The sequence below is a fragment of the Prionailurus viverrinus genome, chromosome A1 (genome assembly GCF_022837055.1).
Source record: "Prionailurus viverrinus isolate Anna chromosome A1, UM_Priviv_1.0, whole genome shotgun sequence".
Taxonomy (NCBI): domain Eukaryota; kingdom Metazoa; phylum Chordata; class Mammalia; order Carnivora; family Felidae; genus Prionailurus; species Prionailurus viverrinus.
Window position 1 is genome coordinate 39,464,688 of NC_062561.1, and position 19,603 is coordinate 39,484,290.

The following is a 19,603-nucleotide window of genomic DNA, read 5'->3' on the forward strand; positions in this document are numbered from 1 at the left end:
TCTTTAGCAGAAATATAAATCTAGAGAAAGGTGAAAGCATAAAGTGGCATTAAATGCTCTAAAATTCAAGAGTAAAATGACACAGGGTCATGGATTGAAGAAAACTGTTACAAATTACGACTTATCCTCATTTTTTAAATGTTATTTAAATTCTCTCTCATTAGGAGTCACGAAACACTCAGAAAACGCTCTTTATTTTTGTGCAACATATGTAATGTTGACCAGTTTCTCTCTTGATTACATTCTAATTACTGTTTTCCTTTTTCTCTCGAGAATGTAGAAGGAATCTTGTTTCCTTTCTAGTTTTGATTTCTCTTTCTACCCAATATTTACATTTACAGAATAAAAGAAATATAATGCCATAAATTTGCCAGAAAATGGAATTAGAACTATGTCAGCCAAAATTAATGAAGTGAAAAGCACTGTGACAACAAACAGAGATTAGACGAGGAAGACCGTGAGAGTAAGCATAGTGTTTCTCCATTTCTTTCATCACTTTTTATCTGTTGTTATTCAGTAAAACAAATGCAGAAATAAGCTCCAATCAGGATTATTAGAAACATATAGTCTGTACCAAGATGGAATAATATCCACCATAATATTAATTTTTCATGGAAGTTATTGGATAACTTTTATGGAGTATTTTTGTTTTAGTAGACATATAAGGAATGGATTCTGAACTTAAACAGCCTGGGTTTAATCCTGGAGCTGCTGCTTAATAAACTCACTCAATCACTCTGTTGTTTGGGGTGATCTCCTCTGAAAAGTGGTGTGAGAATAAAAGCACCTCTTTATTGTGAAAATTAAATAGGTTAGTTCAATTAGTATTCATGCTTGTGCTGACATGAAACAATTATTCAAATCAACATCAACCATTACCTTCTAGCAAAAATATACATACAATCCAAAATGTATTTTGATAAGAAAGTTATACTGAATCCTTTGGAACTAAGTTGCTAACTTAAAAGGGGGATGTTAAAGGTTTGCATTTCAGGGGCCATCATGGCTCTTGCTATTTGCTGCAGGTAACGGAAACTCTAAATCAAACTTTAAAAATGTAAACAGTAAGTAAAATAGTGTATTATTTGACATAGCGGTAGATAGGAAGACCATCCAGGTTTTTTGTTTGTTTTTTTCTTTCTCTCTGGATATTTAATCAATGCATGCCTTTCCCTCATTGCCATAAGATGTCAGACAGAGACACTGAAACATTTTGGGTCCTGGTTCACACCCAGAGAAAGTGAAAACCTTTTTTTTTTTTCCTCAAGCATGGAATAAGAGTCTTTCCCTTCAAACCAGTCATTTCTCGTTCACCTGCTCTGTGCACCAAATGGCTTAATTAACTGCACTTACCCCTATTGGAGTCAGGAGCAGGGGATTGAGGGAAGTTCCCCAGATCTATTTAGTTCTATGGAATTCAGAAGAGACAGACGTAAAATGAGTATTTGGTAGAAACAAAGTAGGGGGAGCAATTGCTAGAGAGGCAAAAGCACTGTCTACTACAATAGTGGACATTTTGATTATAGAACCTCATTTTAGCAGGGAAGTTGTGCACTGATAGAGTAAGTTGGTGCTAATAAAAAACTTCCAAACGACAGTGTATCTCCCACCTGTGTACTACTGAATGGATTTTTATCTTTTTAAGCAGAGTGACAGGCTATTACATGTAACTTCGACACACTGTACATTTATGCATAAAAGACTGATAAAAATATAATTTCCTCTAAATATATTTTGATTAGGAAAAGAGGCAAAGATGGAAAAAAAGATGAGGCTTGAAACATTTCCTAGGGTGGTGTGTTACAGAGAGAGAAGTATGAATGTGTGGAATAGGAATCCCCCCCATTGCTAATTCCTTCCAGGACTGACATTCAGATGAAATATATTTATTTGTAGAACTAAATATTCTTTAGTCATCAATCCTTTCTGATTCTTTTTTTGAAGGAATACATCTGTAGAAAGAGCAAGAAAGAGACAGTTAAGTGGGCAAAGATACAGAAATGTCTGTAATAATAGAGCCATGTGATTTAGATATAATTAGATTTTATGACTTTACTGTTATTATTTTCTCTGTTTTGCATATAAATTTGCATATATATGTGATCTCAACTCAAATATATTTTATTGGGAAAAATAATGTTTAATTATATGATGCTGGTCATCTTGAGAATAGATTTAATATATATATAGTGTTTCATCAAAATATATTAAACTTGTTAGAAATGGTCTCCCACATTTTTTGGCTTTATGTTTGACTCCTTTTTGTTCTTTGTTAAATTCAAAAATCTATAACTGTAAAGTTAAGAGAGGGAAAATCACAGTGGTGCCATATAGAAAGAATACTTAACAGTTTTTATTTTAAAGCTTAATTGATCACGAGGAGTAGAGATTTTCAAAGTGCTAAATTATTTGAAGTATTTATAAAATAGCATATATTTTTTAAATAATAAAGATAATTATTATGAATTCAAGTAACATCCTGCACCTGGACACAATTTTTAAATATGATTACGTATTCAATTCCATTTTCCCAATAATGTACCTTTTAGATTGAGAGCCTGAATTTATGTTCAGTTTCCAGATTAATTCCTTCACCAAATATTAGAGAAATAGATTGTATTTTGTGGGGGGATGCTGCTATGAATTCTTGTCTGCTTACTAATCATGGAACTTGTGTATCCTCTATTTCATCCTTCTTTGAGTTTATTGATTACCTCATCGACTTTTCTATTTCCAGCCTGTCTGTTCATTCAGACCAGTTTGCACCATTAGCAAAATACACAGTTTATGTTTGATTCCTCCTCTCAATACCCACTTTTGAAATTAGGCTTTGAAATACAGCAACTGGTTGGCATTAAAACAAATATTTTAAACTTTGCAATGAGGTAAATTTCAGTTTGTTTTTTTCTAAATTGAATGGAATATAAGCTGTTTTCCAAGTAAATAATGAAAGCTTATTAGAAAATTGCTTAATATTTGCAATACATGACCGTATTTAGAAACACATATGTTTGTAAAATTAAAAGGTATACCTCAAGGCTGTTTAGATAAGAGTATTTTTACTGATATGATTTAATCTTTATTCATATTTGCTATGATTCAAAACTTTTAAAATAAGACACATTTTATCATTTAATGTACCATTTCTATTTCTATATGATACAAGGTAAAAAATCATATAATTTATATTTTCTCCATAATTTTTTCTTAGACATACATACTTTCATAGAATGATGGTGACATAATCCAATAGGTAGCTTTTTATTTCTCTTATGACTATATTTTATTCATGACTGAAAAACTTGAAAGTTAGTTCTAAATTGTCTGGGCTTCTCCTGTAATACTGTTATAGATTTTCATATACTGGGCTAGATGCAGTCCCTATTATAAAACAAAATTATGTATAAATTATATTCACACATTGTATCATGGCATATCTATACAATCTTATCAGGGAGTTAAAACTGACCAAGGCCTGGTTTTCTATTTGAAATACATATTTCTACATGGAGAAAACTAATACAACAATGACTTTGAAACAGATCTGCCTCCTTTAAGTATGGTCAAAAACATGTTTCAAAGTTACATAAGACCTTTAGAAGTTAACAGTAATGACTGCTCAGTGACATAAAGAGTCAACATTCTTTAATTCAGGTTTTATTAAGTTGAAAGCTACTTGTGGGGGAGGATTCTTACTTGTTTTAATGTTTGTTCATATTTCTAGTTATATTACTAGTTCTATTTTGTTGTATTTCTGGTTTCCAAAACCAGTACTTAAAATGGTCTCTTCAGATCAATATGTGTTGTGCTAAATAATTAAGTAAATACATTTACTGTTGCTTATTCTCTGCTCTTCAATCCAGAGTTACTTCTTTAAGCACTGCAACCAAATTTAAAAATTTAAAAGACAATTTTTTAGGCATTTTATTCCCAACAGTCCTTGATGCTAGTAAGTCCATGGCATGCATTATCTCAAAAGTTTGGAAGAATACCCATAGAATTAAAAAGTCAGTGGATTTTCTTTATAGATTATTTTTCAATCCAATGTGGAGAAAATAATTATAAGGCAACATTTAACATTGTATAATCCAACCATTTAACTTATGTATTTATTTGAAAATGTATGTTTTATATCAAAAAAGCTGAGATTATTAAAAGTAAAAACTTTAAAGATAGGGTTAGGGTGTAGTTAAGGCAATTCCAAAACCTTGGATACACCTGTTACATACTACAACGTGAAGGATTAGGTCCAGTGCTCGCTTCACCAGCACACATACTAAAATTGGAAAGGTGCAGACATTAGCATGGTCCCTGTGTCAGGATGACACACAGACTCATGAAGGATCAGGTGCGTAGAGGGTATGATGTAGACAAAGGACAGGAGAGTTATGCAAACTGATTTTGGAGTAATCCCTTCCCTAGTCTAAGAGCTGGTGGGAGGATGATCTGAGGAATGTATGTGAGGTAGATTCTTGAGAAGGGAACCAATGCCTCACTCTCTGGTTGTAGTTGAAAGGGAAGCAAAAAACAACAACAACAACAACAACAACAAAAAGCTTTCAGAAGCTAGAGTTGCACCCTACCAAGAATAGTGCTGCATTCAGCACATTGTCAGAGAGGAAGAGTAACGATTGGGATAGAATTGCTCAGGCAGGTCTCACACCCAAAGGCAGCCTCCAGCACACCCCAGTGCAGTAACGAGGCTTCTCTAAATCTTTCCATCTCCTCTGAGGGATAAAAGTGTGGGTTAGATACATAGAGCCCCCTAAGTACTCTGGAAGAGGGACAAGGTACAGGTAGAGTATGTGCAGCAGGCTACCTGAGGAGGTCCAAGGTATCAATAATGTATAGCAAATCCATAGCACGTCCAAGGTATCAATAATGATTGACATATACAGCTTTGAAATTGAGGTATACTGATCCCACTTGGGGGTCAGTGTAGACAGAGAATAGTTATGAGGCTTCTCTCTCCATTCCTCCTTGAATTAAAGAACATATGTGAACCCACTCACTCCAGGAAGAAATAAAATACAAAGGTGAAGGGAGAGAAATCAGAGAGCCTTGATTGACTAGAGAGTCATGACAAAAGTAATTCAGTTCCAAATGGAATAACACCAAGTTTATCTTTCTTTAATGGACAGTTTGTAACTATTCTACAATCAATAAAAAACTAGATCCCATCATTTGTACTTAAAGAGATATAAAGATAGGTATTCTTTACACACCTGATTCAAAGAAGTGTAAATTTAATGCACATTAAATTTGTAATTAGGTTGTTAAAAGCTCTGTAGGTGGTTCCATATGCCAGTCAAAACTATCCCCTTACTATGTTTAATCAGAATCACCTGAAGGGCCTTTTAGTAAAACAAAGATTCCTGGACCTCTGGGGTGGGGACTGAGAATTTGCATTTTTAACAATTTTCCAGGTGATGCTGATGCTTCCGGTCTAAACCCTACTCTTCGACAACCATTGCCTTACTGTATATAACCATATTGTATGGTTTTTGCTTTAGTCAAAATCTCCAGTGTTTTTATCATGTCCACTATTTTCTATATCTCATTTAATAATCAAACACAAGAGAAATGGATGGCTTTATAGAATAAACCAAAGTCACTTTTATTTTTGCAGTTGCACTGTTGGGTGGCAGTTAAATTAAATCACAGTGTATGGGATGTGCCCAGAAGAATTTGGGCTTCTTTTATGGAACTGTGCTTTAAATTTTATCTGGTCCTTTCCACTTATCCTTCTCAGGTGGAAGGGTTGATGCAAGATTTTAGTATTAATGAAAGATACAACCTGTGTGATTATGCCAAATGTCCTACTAATGTATTTGTAATAGCAAATAAACAGTAACTTTGTTGAAATGATGCAGAACATAGTCATGTATGGGATAGAGAAGAGGGTATAGTTTGGGCATAGCATATTTTACTCTCCCGTTAGGTAACAAGATATAATTGATGCTCATTAAAGCAGATGTCTGAAAAGTATTTGATGGATTGATAGAAGTGACATGCTCTTCGAACTAACTATGCACCTAAGAAAAAGTCTTAATTATTCCTTTTATCATAGAAAAGTCAACGATTTTAACAATAGCTATATTATATACATTGTGATGTATATTTGATGACTCATCCTCAGAGGTGGGGACAAAGGATTTCACTAGTAGGTAAGAGCATAGGAACGGCTTCTTGGCCTCCTGGAAATTAAAAATCTTGTGTTGTTACATCCAAACTCCTACTCTGCCAGTGTGGGTCCAAGTAGTGAATACAACTGACTGAACTAAAAGTCTTTTAAAATATATTAATTTAATATTTCCAGGCATTGTTCTAAGCATTTATGACCTATGTTAATCTTCATAACAAGTCAATGAGATGAGAACAAGTTGAATAGACATTTAAGTATTTTGTCTAACTAGTGAGCAGAGTAATTGGGATGAGAATCTGGCATTTGGGGAGGGATTCTTACTGTTGTCAGTAAACTTGATTCTTTCTCCCCTTCATGAATCTATTACCATACCTACCATGAGACTATTACCAAATGTCTGATCCCCTTAATTAAATAATCATGGTAGTTTTCTCCTCCTAGATACCTCTGCATAATTGTTTACTCTTATTGGCCTGTTTCATTTTCCATTTCATTGAATTTTCTAATTTTCTTCCTAATTTAGACACTTTTCTTATGTCTGACTCATGGGTTCCCCTTTTATTGCCATTTGATAAATGAATGCATTTTCAAAATTAAGACATCAGCCTTATATTTTTCCTAGTTTACTTTGGCAATTTCACCAATTTCCAGGTAAATAATTTTATTTTCAAGAGATACCAACATTTCCCATCCCAATGTTCTTTTTCAGTGTGAACCTGTCATTTCCCCAATGGGAGGTAGAATTTAATTTCCTTCTCCTTCAATCTAGACAAGTTTATAACTGCTTTGACCAACAGAATATGTGGGAAGGAAGCTATATATCTTCCAAAGGTAGGTCAAAAGAGGCTATCAGCTTTAACTCTGCTCTGTTGGAACACCATTCTGAGCAAAGCTAGTTGGCAAGAAGTCTCACTACCCTGAAACTACCACTAGGTTTAATATTTCCAAGTGTAACATTTCCAGACTTTCAGTTATCTCTGCTTATGCATGAAACAGGTGGGTAGATGGATACGATTCAAATCAATAATTCAAATCAATCAATAAAACCACTAGTGGAATACCAATGAGCCACCATAGATAATGAAATGAGAAGTAAAATCGTAGGCTTCCATATTTATCTTAAATAAGTTCCTTTCATGTCAAACCCTGCCCCTATTTCTGACCCACAGAATCTTTAAAAATAATGATTTAAGTGTAAACCATTAAATTTGAAGTGGTTTATTGTGCAACATTATTAACTTGAATACCCATGTATTCTAAAACCCCCATTTTACAGCTAAACTTCTAGTAATTTTCTATTCCCATCTCATCCTCCTCCTATTATGTTCTTTTTACTTTCAAACGTTGTATTCTAAATAGTACATTTGGCACTGGACACATTAACATAAATAAGATGTAGTCTCTTCCCTCATGTCATATTTGGAAAATGTTTTATTTGGGAAAAAAGAGCAAATATATCAATGTTTTAGATTACGTCAATTTAGAAATAAACAAAGGCATTTGGGAGGAAATAAGAATCACAATCAATACTCAGTAGAGTTAAAATTTATTTTATTTTATGTTTGATACATTTAATGAAGGACTAATTCTATTTATTCTACTGCTAAATTAAAATTATCCTTTCTATTTCTATTCCTAAAGTCATTGCTGTAATGCATGTATTCTCACTGTGTGTTGTAAAGTTTCCTAAAATACAGGCAATATATTCTGTCTCAATCTCTGGATGAAATTAAGTAATTAATTAGTTAGGTGATAGAGTATTAAAAGTCATGCAATAAGATATATGAAGAAAGACAATTAAAAAGTGATCCTCAAAGGTGTGTAGAAAACCCAGAGATTGTCAGCCAGGCCAGGCCAGTATGTACAAAGACTGTGTGTACATTGTTCATATACAATGTGTTGTTGTTTTTATTATTTCATATTAAACATGTAGCTTCTATCTTGGAAAAAATAAAAAGTATTCCTCAAGTAATTCAAATATTGAATCGAGATGGTAAGACAGATTAGAAAATAAGTCAGTAAATTACTTTCCAGTGGTCCTATAACTATTAATTACCACACTCCAGACTTGTGTATACAGTCCAGAATTCTATAATGTATCATTCTAAACTAAAGAGTACATACTTCCTATAGTCATTCCTCATGCTCCAGTTCCCTAAATGATGATGTAATAAGGGCTAGATATTTATCTGAACATGCAGGAGATTTTGCACCAGAGGAGAGAAACCCTAAAGATCTGAGATCCCCTAACATTATTCACCTCTAAATAATGATCAAATATTTCTGGGGTAAAAAGGAAAAAAATATCTCTAGGTTTATTACCCTTGCAGTGGAAGCAAATGGCTCCAGGGGAGGTAAGCTTTTAAATATCACCCAAGCAATTCACTGTGTCTAACTTCAAGAGGATGAAGTTACTGGTAGAGTTTATTGTGGACCCCTGCAGCCCACTCCACAGAGGACACTGGCAGTTTTTGCCACTGAGGTAACCAACAGCTGTTGCTGCCACAGACATATGGAGAGGGAAGGCTGCTGTGTGCCCCTCAGAAGGAGTGCTGTTGCACTGTCCAGGACCAGGGTGTCCAGTCTCTCTCCCAACCACGCACACACCTCACAACTCAGAACTCTGGCTCTACCATGTGTGTCAGTACTTCAGACCCTGCTCTACAGCTGCTTAGGCACCTGAGCCACCGTGTGGGGGCTACCCAGTGCCCTGGACCCTGGAGCTGCTTTCATTCTGTGGAGCACCTGTGTTCCAGTTGCCAGCACTATGGCTGTTGCACAGGCACCATGCACCAGGTGAAGTGCTCCTACCACCCCTAGTGTGCCTAGTGTGCCCGCAAGCCAGACCTGCTGCCATGAGGGTCTCTCTCAGCCACCACATCCCTGTGGGAAAAAAAGAGATCAAGAGGTCCCCCACCAGCCTTTGACACAGAAGACCCTAATAGCCCTTACCACCACTACAGTTACCCGCAGCATTGGCCACTGAGAACCCCTGCACCCATCGCTAATGCTGACTTCAGCCAATGGAGATGCATGGAGACAACACCCTTGGGTCTTTTCAGGAGCTGGAATTGCCACACCTGAGTCAGCTGACACCCTCACACTCTCCCACAGGTAAAGATCTTTCTGCACCAAAACCAATATGTAAAGTCTAGAACAGGTGACTGCTCCATCAAATGTGAAGCCACCAACGCAAGACTGTAGGAAACATGATACTACCAAGTGAACACAATAATTATAAAGCACATGAAGCCTATATGGCTTATGGGATATTGTCAACAAAAACAATTTTTGCATTATGAAGATGCCCAAAGTGGAAAAAGAGACAGAAAACTGATTTAAAAATAAAATGTATGAAAACTACCTAAAGCTGGAGAGAGATACAGACATGCAGGTACCTGAAGCTTTTATGTCTCCATGCAAATTCAACCCCAAAATGACTACATCAAAACACATTATAACAAAACTGTCAAAAATCAAAGACAAAGAATATTGAAAGCAAAAAGAGAAAGGAAACTCATCTCATACAAGGAAACCCACTGCAGCTATCAGCACATTTCTCAGCAGCAACCTTGCAGGCCAGGAACGAGTAGAATGGTATATTCAAAGTGCTTAAAGAAAAAAAAAAATCAAACAAAAATACTTTACCCAGTAAGTCTTCCAAAATAGAGGACAGATGAAGACTTTCCCAGACAAACAAAAGCTGAGGGAGCTCATGACCCCTAGATCTGCCTTACAAGAAATGCTAAAGGGAGTTCTTTATTCTAACATAGAGGATTTTGATTAGTAACATGAAAACAAACTGAATTTTAGCTGACATCAAAGCCTATGTTGTTAAAACTAATGATATATTTTCTTTGCAATCTAGGAAAGTTTATGGTACACCTTTTTTGATTCTATCATGAACACAGGACTATTAGGAAAAGCAAGATGACATTAAATAGTGTTCAAAGAAACGTTTGTTTTATCAAAATAATATACTTCCATTTAAATAGCTTTGTTTAAGTGGCCTGCCATTATTCTCCTGATTACGAATTTATCAATTTTTATGGTACATTATATATTTATATAATTCCTAGTAACTTAAAAATAAGGTTTAGCTCTATGTTACAGCTATTATTTTATCTTCATTGATTTTATTTCAAAGTACATGTGTAATAAGGGGTACTATCTGAGGAGCACAAAATATACTGCTATATTATTTTCTAAATGTTAGCTATGTTATATTTGAGAAGTCACCTGCCTCTGTGGTGTTTCCTTTGAAACATGACCCTCTCTTTTTTACCTGTCATGCATTTATAGTATTAAGGTAATAGTTGAGTGAGACAAAACCATTCAGACTGTATTTCATTATGGTATGGTGGGCATCAGGCAATAGTTACCCTCAAGGGCTTTAAAATGATTTCCACAGAATTGTGTCAATCGTCATCAAAAGTGAATGTGTTGAAATCAAAAGTGAGAATCTTGCTATAGTGTATCCAAGAAATAAATTTAAATAGTGTTTCTCTTTGATTTTAGAATATTATATTACATAGTCTATTTTAAATTATTTGAAAAATCTTTTTTCCAAACAAACTGATATTGTCTAACCTGCATGCATAAAATTAAATTAGGGCAAACACAAAACAAAGTTATTTTCTTAATTGCCAAACAAATTCACTGTTTCATAATCAAAGGCAGATACTCCAGGGCATGAATTGCACAGAGTTAATTCACGCTAGGTGCATTGATGGCTCGGAGCCTTCAGCCTCATGCTTAGCAGAACACTAGGTGTGAAATATTACAACACAATTCACAACCTGTCATGTCTTATGGCTTAATTAGGAATGTTTATGATCTTGTTACTCATATTCTATCAGTAATAGACAACTAAAAAAAGAGACAAGGGACCATTATATGCAGAATAGTGTCATCATCATCGCATAAACTGAAAGCTCAAACTGTGGTTTAATTCAGTCTGGAATGGTAACTAAAGAAATAACAAAAATAAGTATCATAGGAGAATAGAACCACACAAATACTGTGTCCAAGAAAAGAACTGTGAAGTGACATATGCATGTATTATTTGATCTCCTTATTGGATACATGAATATTTGGGTGTATTTACTGGGGTTAAAAAGACATTCAGTCTAATCATCCAAGAAAACTACATATATTCTGAAAAGGAGGAAATTGGTTTAACCCATCAACACCATAGAGGGTGTTTGACCCTTAATGCATAAACTCAAAAAAGATTTTGTTTTATTCTGTGATGATAAAACCTTCAATATTTTCAGTATTTCTTATAACTTAAATGACTACCCAGTAATTTCACAACTTTTGGATTCTGTTTTTGTTTTTGTATCTATGTAGTAGTAGATAAATATTTAATAATTTGCATCAGTAAAAAAATATAGTAAAGGAAAGCTCATTTTAAGACTGTTGGTATAAAATGCACTTACAGAATGATATGTTATAATACATCAAAAAAGATATTGGACATGCGGTTTAGTAAATTAGGATTAAACAATATGTATACTGGAATCAGACCTGATCAAATATGAATGTCCTATTTTTACCTGTAATATGCACTGTAGATTTAGCTTTTTTTTTTTTTTTTTTTTTTTTGTAGTCAGAGCAAATAGATGTTTATATGTGTGTTTGTACTGGTCAAAATGTGAGTATCTACTATGGCCTGCATGTGCAGTAGTTGAAACCACTACTAAAAAAAAGAGTCTATTGTGATTTTTTAAAAATTTCTTTAAGTTCATTTATTTATTTTGAGAGAGAGAGAGCAGAGAAGGGAAAAAAAAGAAAGTGAGAAGAGAGAGAATCCAAAGCAGGCTCTACACTGTCAGCACAGAGCCTGACTCAGGGCTTGAACCCACAAATCATGAGATCCTGACGTGAGCTGAAATCAAGAGTTGGACGCTTAACTGACTGAGCTACCCAGGTGCCCCAAAGTCTGTTGTGATTTTTTAGGCACCTCCATTTCATCCCTTAGCACTCAGGAGTTCCGTTGTGTTTTTGGTTTTGTTTCTTTTCCTGGTCAAGAAGGGTGCTATTATCATAGCAGGAAATGATTAAACCAGATTACTCTGACAGCTTTTGCAAAAGTGGGAAAGGCATCATTTATTTGGCAGTTTCTACTTAATCTGCATTGAATTTCCTTAAAACATTTAGAAAATGATTGTATTAATTTTAACAACAACAACAACAAAGAAACTGTTACCGAGATATTGATGGTTTCATAAATATATTCGAATAAACTGGTATTCACTGAAATATCTAGTTCTAAAACTGACTGATTTGATTTATCTGTGTCAGCCATTACTCATCCATCCATTCATTCAACAAATATTTAGTGAGCACCTTGTAAGAAGCAGCACTGTAATATACTCCATCTATAGCAGTGAATAAAACTGGCATTCTCCCATACATTGAGCAAAATTTCAGGTTTTTAGCTCCTTTCCAATATTAAACATTAGGGTTTTCCCATTTAAAAAAAATTAATGTTTATTTATTTTTGAGAGAGAGAGACAGAGAGCAAGTGAAGGGGAGGGGCAGAGAGAGAGGGAGACACAGAATCCGAAGCAGGCTCCAAGCTCTGAGCTGTCCGCACAGAGCCACACCTGGGGCTGGAACTCACGAGCTGTGAGATCATGACCTGAACCAAAGTGAGATGCTCAACCAACTGAGTCACCCAGGCACCCCAGGGTTTTCTCATTTTTTAATACTGGAAGTATTTCATATCATCTGTGGAGTTAATATAGATACACTTTGTAACTCAATGAATTTAATCTCCAGTTGTGTTTCATCATAAGCCATATGCGTGAACCATTGTCACAGAAAAATTAGAATGATGGACATATTTTCTCTAAACTTTTATAGTTATCAGTTTTGTTGGGTTATATAGTGTTCAAGCAATTATCCAGGAATATTGGGCAATAATAATAATAATAATAACCATTCTTCCATATGTGAGGAATTGAGAATAGTTAAAACATTAAAACATCTTCTTTGAATGAATCAATGAAAATAGTCCTCTCTATTGATAAAATATACTTGGTAATTTTTCAAGTACTTGTAAATTACATCATGTGTTAAGTCATAACAAAGGACATATGCAGTATTGATAGAAACATACTGCACAGGAGGAAACTGCATTTTTGCCTTCAGTAATTCAGTTATTTTTAAACTTCATGGAGGTTTATTGGCAAAGTACAGATGTTTTTAGTTATTTTGAAGATAAAGACATATATAATTATTTTAACATAAAGACAAAGATTTTAACTATAAGTACTCTCACAGGGAAGAAATAACAGTATCCCCAATTCCCGATTCTGGATGGCATCATCAGCTTATCTGTAGACATCAATAAGATCATCGAAAAATTGACCTTTCAAATAAATAATATACAAGACATGCCTCTTAACAACCTCTTGTCACATTAAACTCAATGAGTCAATTATAGCGTAATGTGATCTGATTATAGTCAATCCATTATTGAACTAAAAATGCATTTAAATGGATTTGAAACAAAATTAAAATGGTTTCATAGTTGCAACATCATGTTTTGTTTTTCTGTTTCTTTTCCATAATCGTGCTTTCTTTTCTGCATTTAAAAATTCTCTCATCATTATGACAGTAATATAAATTTTCATGATGTAGTGTTTGGGGGAATAATAAAATAGAGGATTCAAATTATTATTTTATGAATTTATTTAAGACTGGCAATCAATCCTGAAGTAATTTATATTACTTCAGAATTCTTCCTGATTTATTTTAGTACTTTTTTTGAAAGTTTAATCTCAAACCTTAATTTTATTTATTTACAAGTTCCACTATACCATACTCTTGTAAGTGACTTTTTAAAAATTTTTTAATGTGTATTTATTTATTTTTTTTATTTTTTTTTTCAACGTTTATTTATTTTTGGGACAGAGAGAGACAGAGCATGAACGGGGGAGGGGCAGAGAGAGAGGGAGACACAGAATCCGAAACAGGCTCCAGGCTCCGAGCCATCAGCCCAGAGCCTGACGCGGGGCTCGAACTCACGGACCGCGAGATCGTGACCTGGCTGAAGTCGGACGCTTAACCGACTGCGCCACCCAGGCGTCCCAATGTGTATTTATTTTTGAGAGAGAGAAAGAGAGAGAGTGTGAGCAGAAGAGGGGCAGAGAGAGAGGGAGACACACAGAATCCAAAGCAGGCTCCAGGCTGTGAGCTGTCAGCACAGAGCCCAACATGGGGCCCGAACTCACAAACTGTGAGATCGTGACCTGAGCCGAAGTCAGATGCTTAACAGACAGAGCCACCCAGGCTCCCCAGTGACTTTTTTTTAAAATACAATTTATTGTCAAATTGGTGTTCATACAATACCCAGTGCTTATCCCAACAAGTGCCCTCCTCAATGTCTATCACCCACTTTCCCTTCTCCCCCCCGCCCCTCCATCAACCCTCAGTTTGTTCTCAGTATTCATGAGTTTATGGTTTCCCTTATGGTTTGCCTCCCTCCCTCTCTGTAACTTTTTTTTCCCCTTCCCTTCCCCCTCCCCAATAGGTTTGTGTTAAGTTTCTCAGGATCCACATAAGAGTGAAAATATATGGTATCAGTCTTTCTCTGTATGACTTAGCATAACACTCTCCAATTCCATCCACGTTGCTACAAAAGGCCATATTTCATTCTTCCTCATTGCCATGTAGTATTCCATTGTATATATAAACCACAATTTCTTTATCCATTCATCACTTGATGGACATTTTGGCTCTTTCCATAATTTGGCTATTGTAAGTGCTGCTATAAACATTGGGGTTTAAGTGCCCCTGTGCATCAGCACTCCTGTATCCCTTGGGTAAATTCCTAGCAGTGCTGTTTCTGGGTCATAGGGTAGATCTAGTTTTAATTTTCTGAGGAACCTTCACACTGCTTTCCAGAGCGGCTGCACCAATTTGCATTCCCACCAACAGTGCAAGAGGGTTCCCGTTTCTCCACATCCTCACCAGCATCTGTAGTTTCCTGAGTTGTTCATTTTAGTCACTCTGACTGGTGTGAGGTAGTATCTCAGTGTGGCTTTGATTTGTATTTCCCCAATGATGAGTGACATTGAACATTGTTTCATGTGTCTATTGGTCATCTGGATTTTTTCTTTGGAAAAGTGTCTATTCATATATTCTGCCCATTCCTTCACTGGATTATTTGTTTTTTGGGTGTGGAGTTTGGTGAGTTCTTTTATAAGTGACTTTTAAAACTGCTAGTTTGTATAAGGAGAATTCATACAATCATCTTTCCAACACATATATTTAAATATTAGTTTGTAGTCTTAAACAAAAGGAAAAATAATTCACATATCAATATAAAAAGATCCATGATTATTTTATAAGAAGTATTTTATATTTCAAAGTTTATTTCATAAACATTATTACTATACCACATTTTTTCATCTTCATATTTAGAGGCCAATTGAAACAACAGACACTGGGATTTTAGCACAGTATGAAGAGAATTAATTATGCATCTCCAATTAAGGCCAATTAGAGTTGTACTTCCACTCCCTTGCACACCATGCAAAAACTCTACCCAAAGTGTCTAATATGTAGAAAGTTCATTAATGTTAAGTTTGGTTTCCATGTCTATTATCATCTCCTGTGGTGTGTACATTACTAAAATGTAATGGAAATTATCTATTAGAGATGTATAACATCTAAAACTATCATTTATAGGGACTTTAAATATGAAACTATACATTAACATTAGTAACATTTCTAGGCTTTTTCAAAATATTTCAGGAAGTTTGGATTGAATGGCTTGAGAAAAGAGAATTTTAAAAATCCATTACCCTAAAGGTTTCATTCAGGAAGTAATAACTATGCTGTACTAAAATGAGTCTTAAAAGCTCTCTATAGTTCTTTGAAGAATTATAAATTGTATTTCTGTTGGCAGATATTATTATTTCTTGTATATGTACAGAAATAGAATACCTTTTTAAAATTTTAATGTTTATTTTACTTTTTTATTTATTTTTTTAATGTTTAGTTTTTTGAGAGAGAGAGAGAAAGAGAGAGACAGAGTACAAGTGGGGGGGGGGCAGAGAGAGGAGAGACAGAATCTGAATCAGGCTGGAGGCTCTGAGCTGTCAGCATCAAGCCTGAGGTGGGGCTCAAATTCCTCAACTGTGAGATCATGACCTGAGGCAAAGTCAGATGCCTAACAAACTGAGTCACCCAGGTGCCCCCAGAGGGAGAATATCTTACTACTTCACATTCTCAATGGAGTTCTTCTATAGTATGTATTTACAAATAGTATGTTTTATATTGAAGAGCACTGGGAACCTATGCAAATTTGATTTAAAATAAGAGATTTGAGAATTAGATAGCCAATAAACATTAGCCTTAGTGTTAATGGTCTTATATGGTCTATAAAATAGTTCATCAACATCTGTTTAAAGCTATCTATATGCTGCTTTTGTAAAATATTCTTTATATTTTGAGACAATCAAGGTATTAATCTGAACATTGTATTTTAGACCAAAACTTTTTGGAAATTTTAGACCAAATTTTTATTTGGAAAACTTTATTTTTTCATGCAGAAATAGCTTTGGGGCTGATATATAAGTACTATATTCAGGTACAGATAAAAAATTAATTATTAATCAAAATTACAAATACCAAGTAAATACCAACAGACCTGGAAATGACTATTGAGTTCAGCTTTGGGATACTATAGACATGTAATATGTTAAGATACACACATACATAGGCAGTTGAATTACATCAGTGCACTTCATTGGAGAAGGGCAAGTCTTCAACAAAATAGTAGAACAGCTGGATATCTTTATTTTCTTAATTTAAATCCAAGTTAGTTAATATATAGTGTAATAATGTTTTCAGGAATAGAATTTAGTGATTTTTCACTTACATATAATATCCAGTGCTCATCCCAACAAGTGTCCTCCTTAACGCCCCTTGCCTATTTAGCCCATCTGCTACCCACCACCCCTCCAGCAATCCTAAGTTTGTTCTCTGTATTTAAGAGTCTCTTATGGTTTGTATCCCTCTCTATTTTTATATTATTTTTGTTTCCCTTCCCTTATGTTCATCTGTTTTGTATCTTAAATTCCACAGTCACGTAATATTTGTCTTTCCCTGACTGACTTATTTCGCTTAGTATAATGCACTGTAGTTCCATTCATGTTGTTGCAATGGCAACATTTCATTTTTTTTTGATCATCAAGTAATATTTCATTGTGTATATATACCACATCTTCTGTATCCATTAATCAGTCGATGGATACTCAGACTCTTCCCATACTTTGGCTATTGTCAGTTGTGCTGCAACTGGATATCTTTTAAGAAAAACAGTGTCTGTAAAGAAAAACAATATACTTTAACCCATATCTCAAACCATAAAAAATTAGTTTAAAATGGGTTGAACCCACAGTGCCCTTATCAAAAATTTTTAAAAAGATAAATAGAACTTCACAAAAAATAAAACTCATTAATCAGAATTTACCAGTAGAACATAAAAATGAAAGCTATAGATTGGAAGTATTTAATACATGTACACATATAATATATGGGTATATGTGTCTATGCATGTGTGTCTGAAAAATGATATATAAAAGATCTCTACAAATCAGTGATAAGATAAATAGCACAATTTTTTTAATAAGCAAAATTCGGTCAGACATTTCACAAAAGAATATATACCAATTACCAGTGAGCACATGAAAAATTACTCAACATTGTTTCTCATTATGGAAATGCAAAACAAAACTCTACACTCACTAGGATGGGTACAATTAAAAAACCAAAACGTTGGCGATGATGAAGAATAACTGGAACTTTCATACTTTCCTAGTAGGAGTATAAAATGGTAGAGCCACTTTGCCAATCTAGTTGACAGTTTCGTTAAATGCTAAATGTATGCCATATACCTGTTTTATATTATTCCATGTGTTCTATTCATTACACTTTTAGATATTTACCCAACATATGTTCACAAAGAGACTTATAAGGAATATTTGATGCAGTTTTACTCATAAGAACTAAAAACTGGAAAAAATATAAGTGTCTATCAAAACAAGAATGGGTAACAAATTGTACAAATAAATTCTATGAAATTCTACTCAGCAATAAATAGCAAGATACAATCTACACAACAGTATGGATGACTTTCAGGACATTATTTTGAGAACAAGCAGTAGACTAAAAAGAACCCATACAAAATATTTTAATACAAATGAACTTCAAGAACAGGCAAACTAATTTATGGGGAAAGAAATAAGAACAATTTTTGAAATGAAAATGTTCATAGTAGGGGCTGGTTGAGAGAGATACAAGAGAAATCACCAAAGTTATAGAACTTGTCTATATTTTGTGGGGGATATGGTAGGTATATGTTAGTCAAAACTCATTAATTTGTACATTTAAGAACTGTGCACTTGGGGCACCTGAGTTGAGCATCTGATCCTTGGGTTTCTGCTCAGGTCATGATCCTGGGGTCGTGGGATGGTACAGAGCATGGAATATGCTTGGGATTCTCTCTCTCTCCTTCTGGCCCCCCACCCCCACTTGTGTGCTTGCATGTGCTCTCTCCCTCTCTATCAAAAAAAAAATTAAAAGAAAAAGAACTGTGTGCTTTACCCAAGTAATCATATATCAACAATAGAAACATACATAAGATAGATGTCGTTTTACATTATTTGCTTGTGTAGTTGTGTATGTACTAAGTGATATGGGAAACAAAGGTAGAAGGAAATGGTAGATAAAATTAAATTTCCTTATAGCCTGCAGCCCATTGACAAATACTTAAGGCAGGCAGAATATAACAGGAATTCCCTACTGTCTTAATGTTAATGCTCTGCTAGAGGGAAAAACAACTTAACCTTGACAATAGCAAGGCATCCAGTATCACAAGTCTTCTTCAGCATATGAAAATCCTTTTGGAAACTTACCCTGCCTTTACCTCCCCCAACACCCAAGTATATAATCAGTCTCCTCACAGTGACAGGGCAGCTCTTTCTGCTCATGGGCCTGTCCCTGTGCTTTAATAAAATCACCTTTTTGAACCAAATACGTCTCAAGAATTCTTTCTTGGTTGATGGCTCCAGACCCCTTTCACTCTAAAACCACATCATTAAGGTGTTGAGAAGTATAAAAAATTTGAAATTTCAGCCTATTTGTAACTGGACAAATTTGCCTACCCCTGATTTATGGATGGTGGCAGAAGAATGGAGATTTCTAGGTTAGAGTCAAATGCCTGTATTACGTAACATGCAGGAAGGCAGGATGACCTGAATGCTTGCATCAGTTCCCTTTGCTCCCCAAGTCCAACAGGAGAGCTGAGGAAGAGGCCCAGGTAGATGCTACATGTGCACCACAGGTTTATATCATAGCTAAGGAACTATAAGCCTAGGAAAGCCTCAATTTTGTAAGCAGGATGCTAGCAAACCTGCCACAATATTCAAGAACACCTGC

The 19,603-nt window shown here is 34.8% G+C and overlaps 1 non-coding gene across 1 annotated transcript; it reads left to right on the top strand.

Moving 5' to 3' along the window:
• The first annotated feature begins 4,252 nt into the window (after positions 1-4,252).
• LOC125147392 (U6 spliceosomal RNA) lies at positions 4,253-4,356 on the top strand. Its single transcript, XR_007145173.1, has one exon. It is a non-coding gene; the product is annotated as a U6 spliceosomal RNA (small nuclear RNA).
• The last annotated feature ends 15,247 nt before the right edge of the window (positions 4,357-19,603 follow it).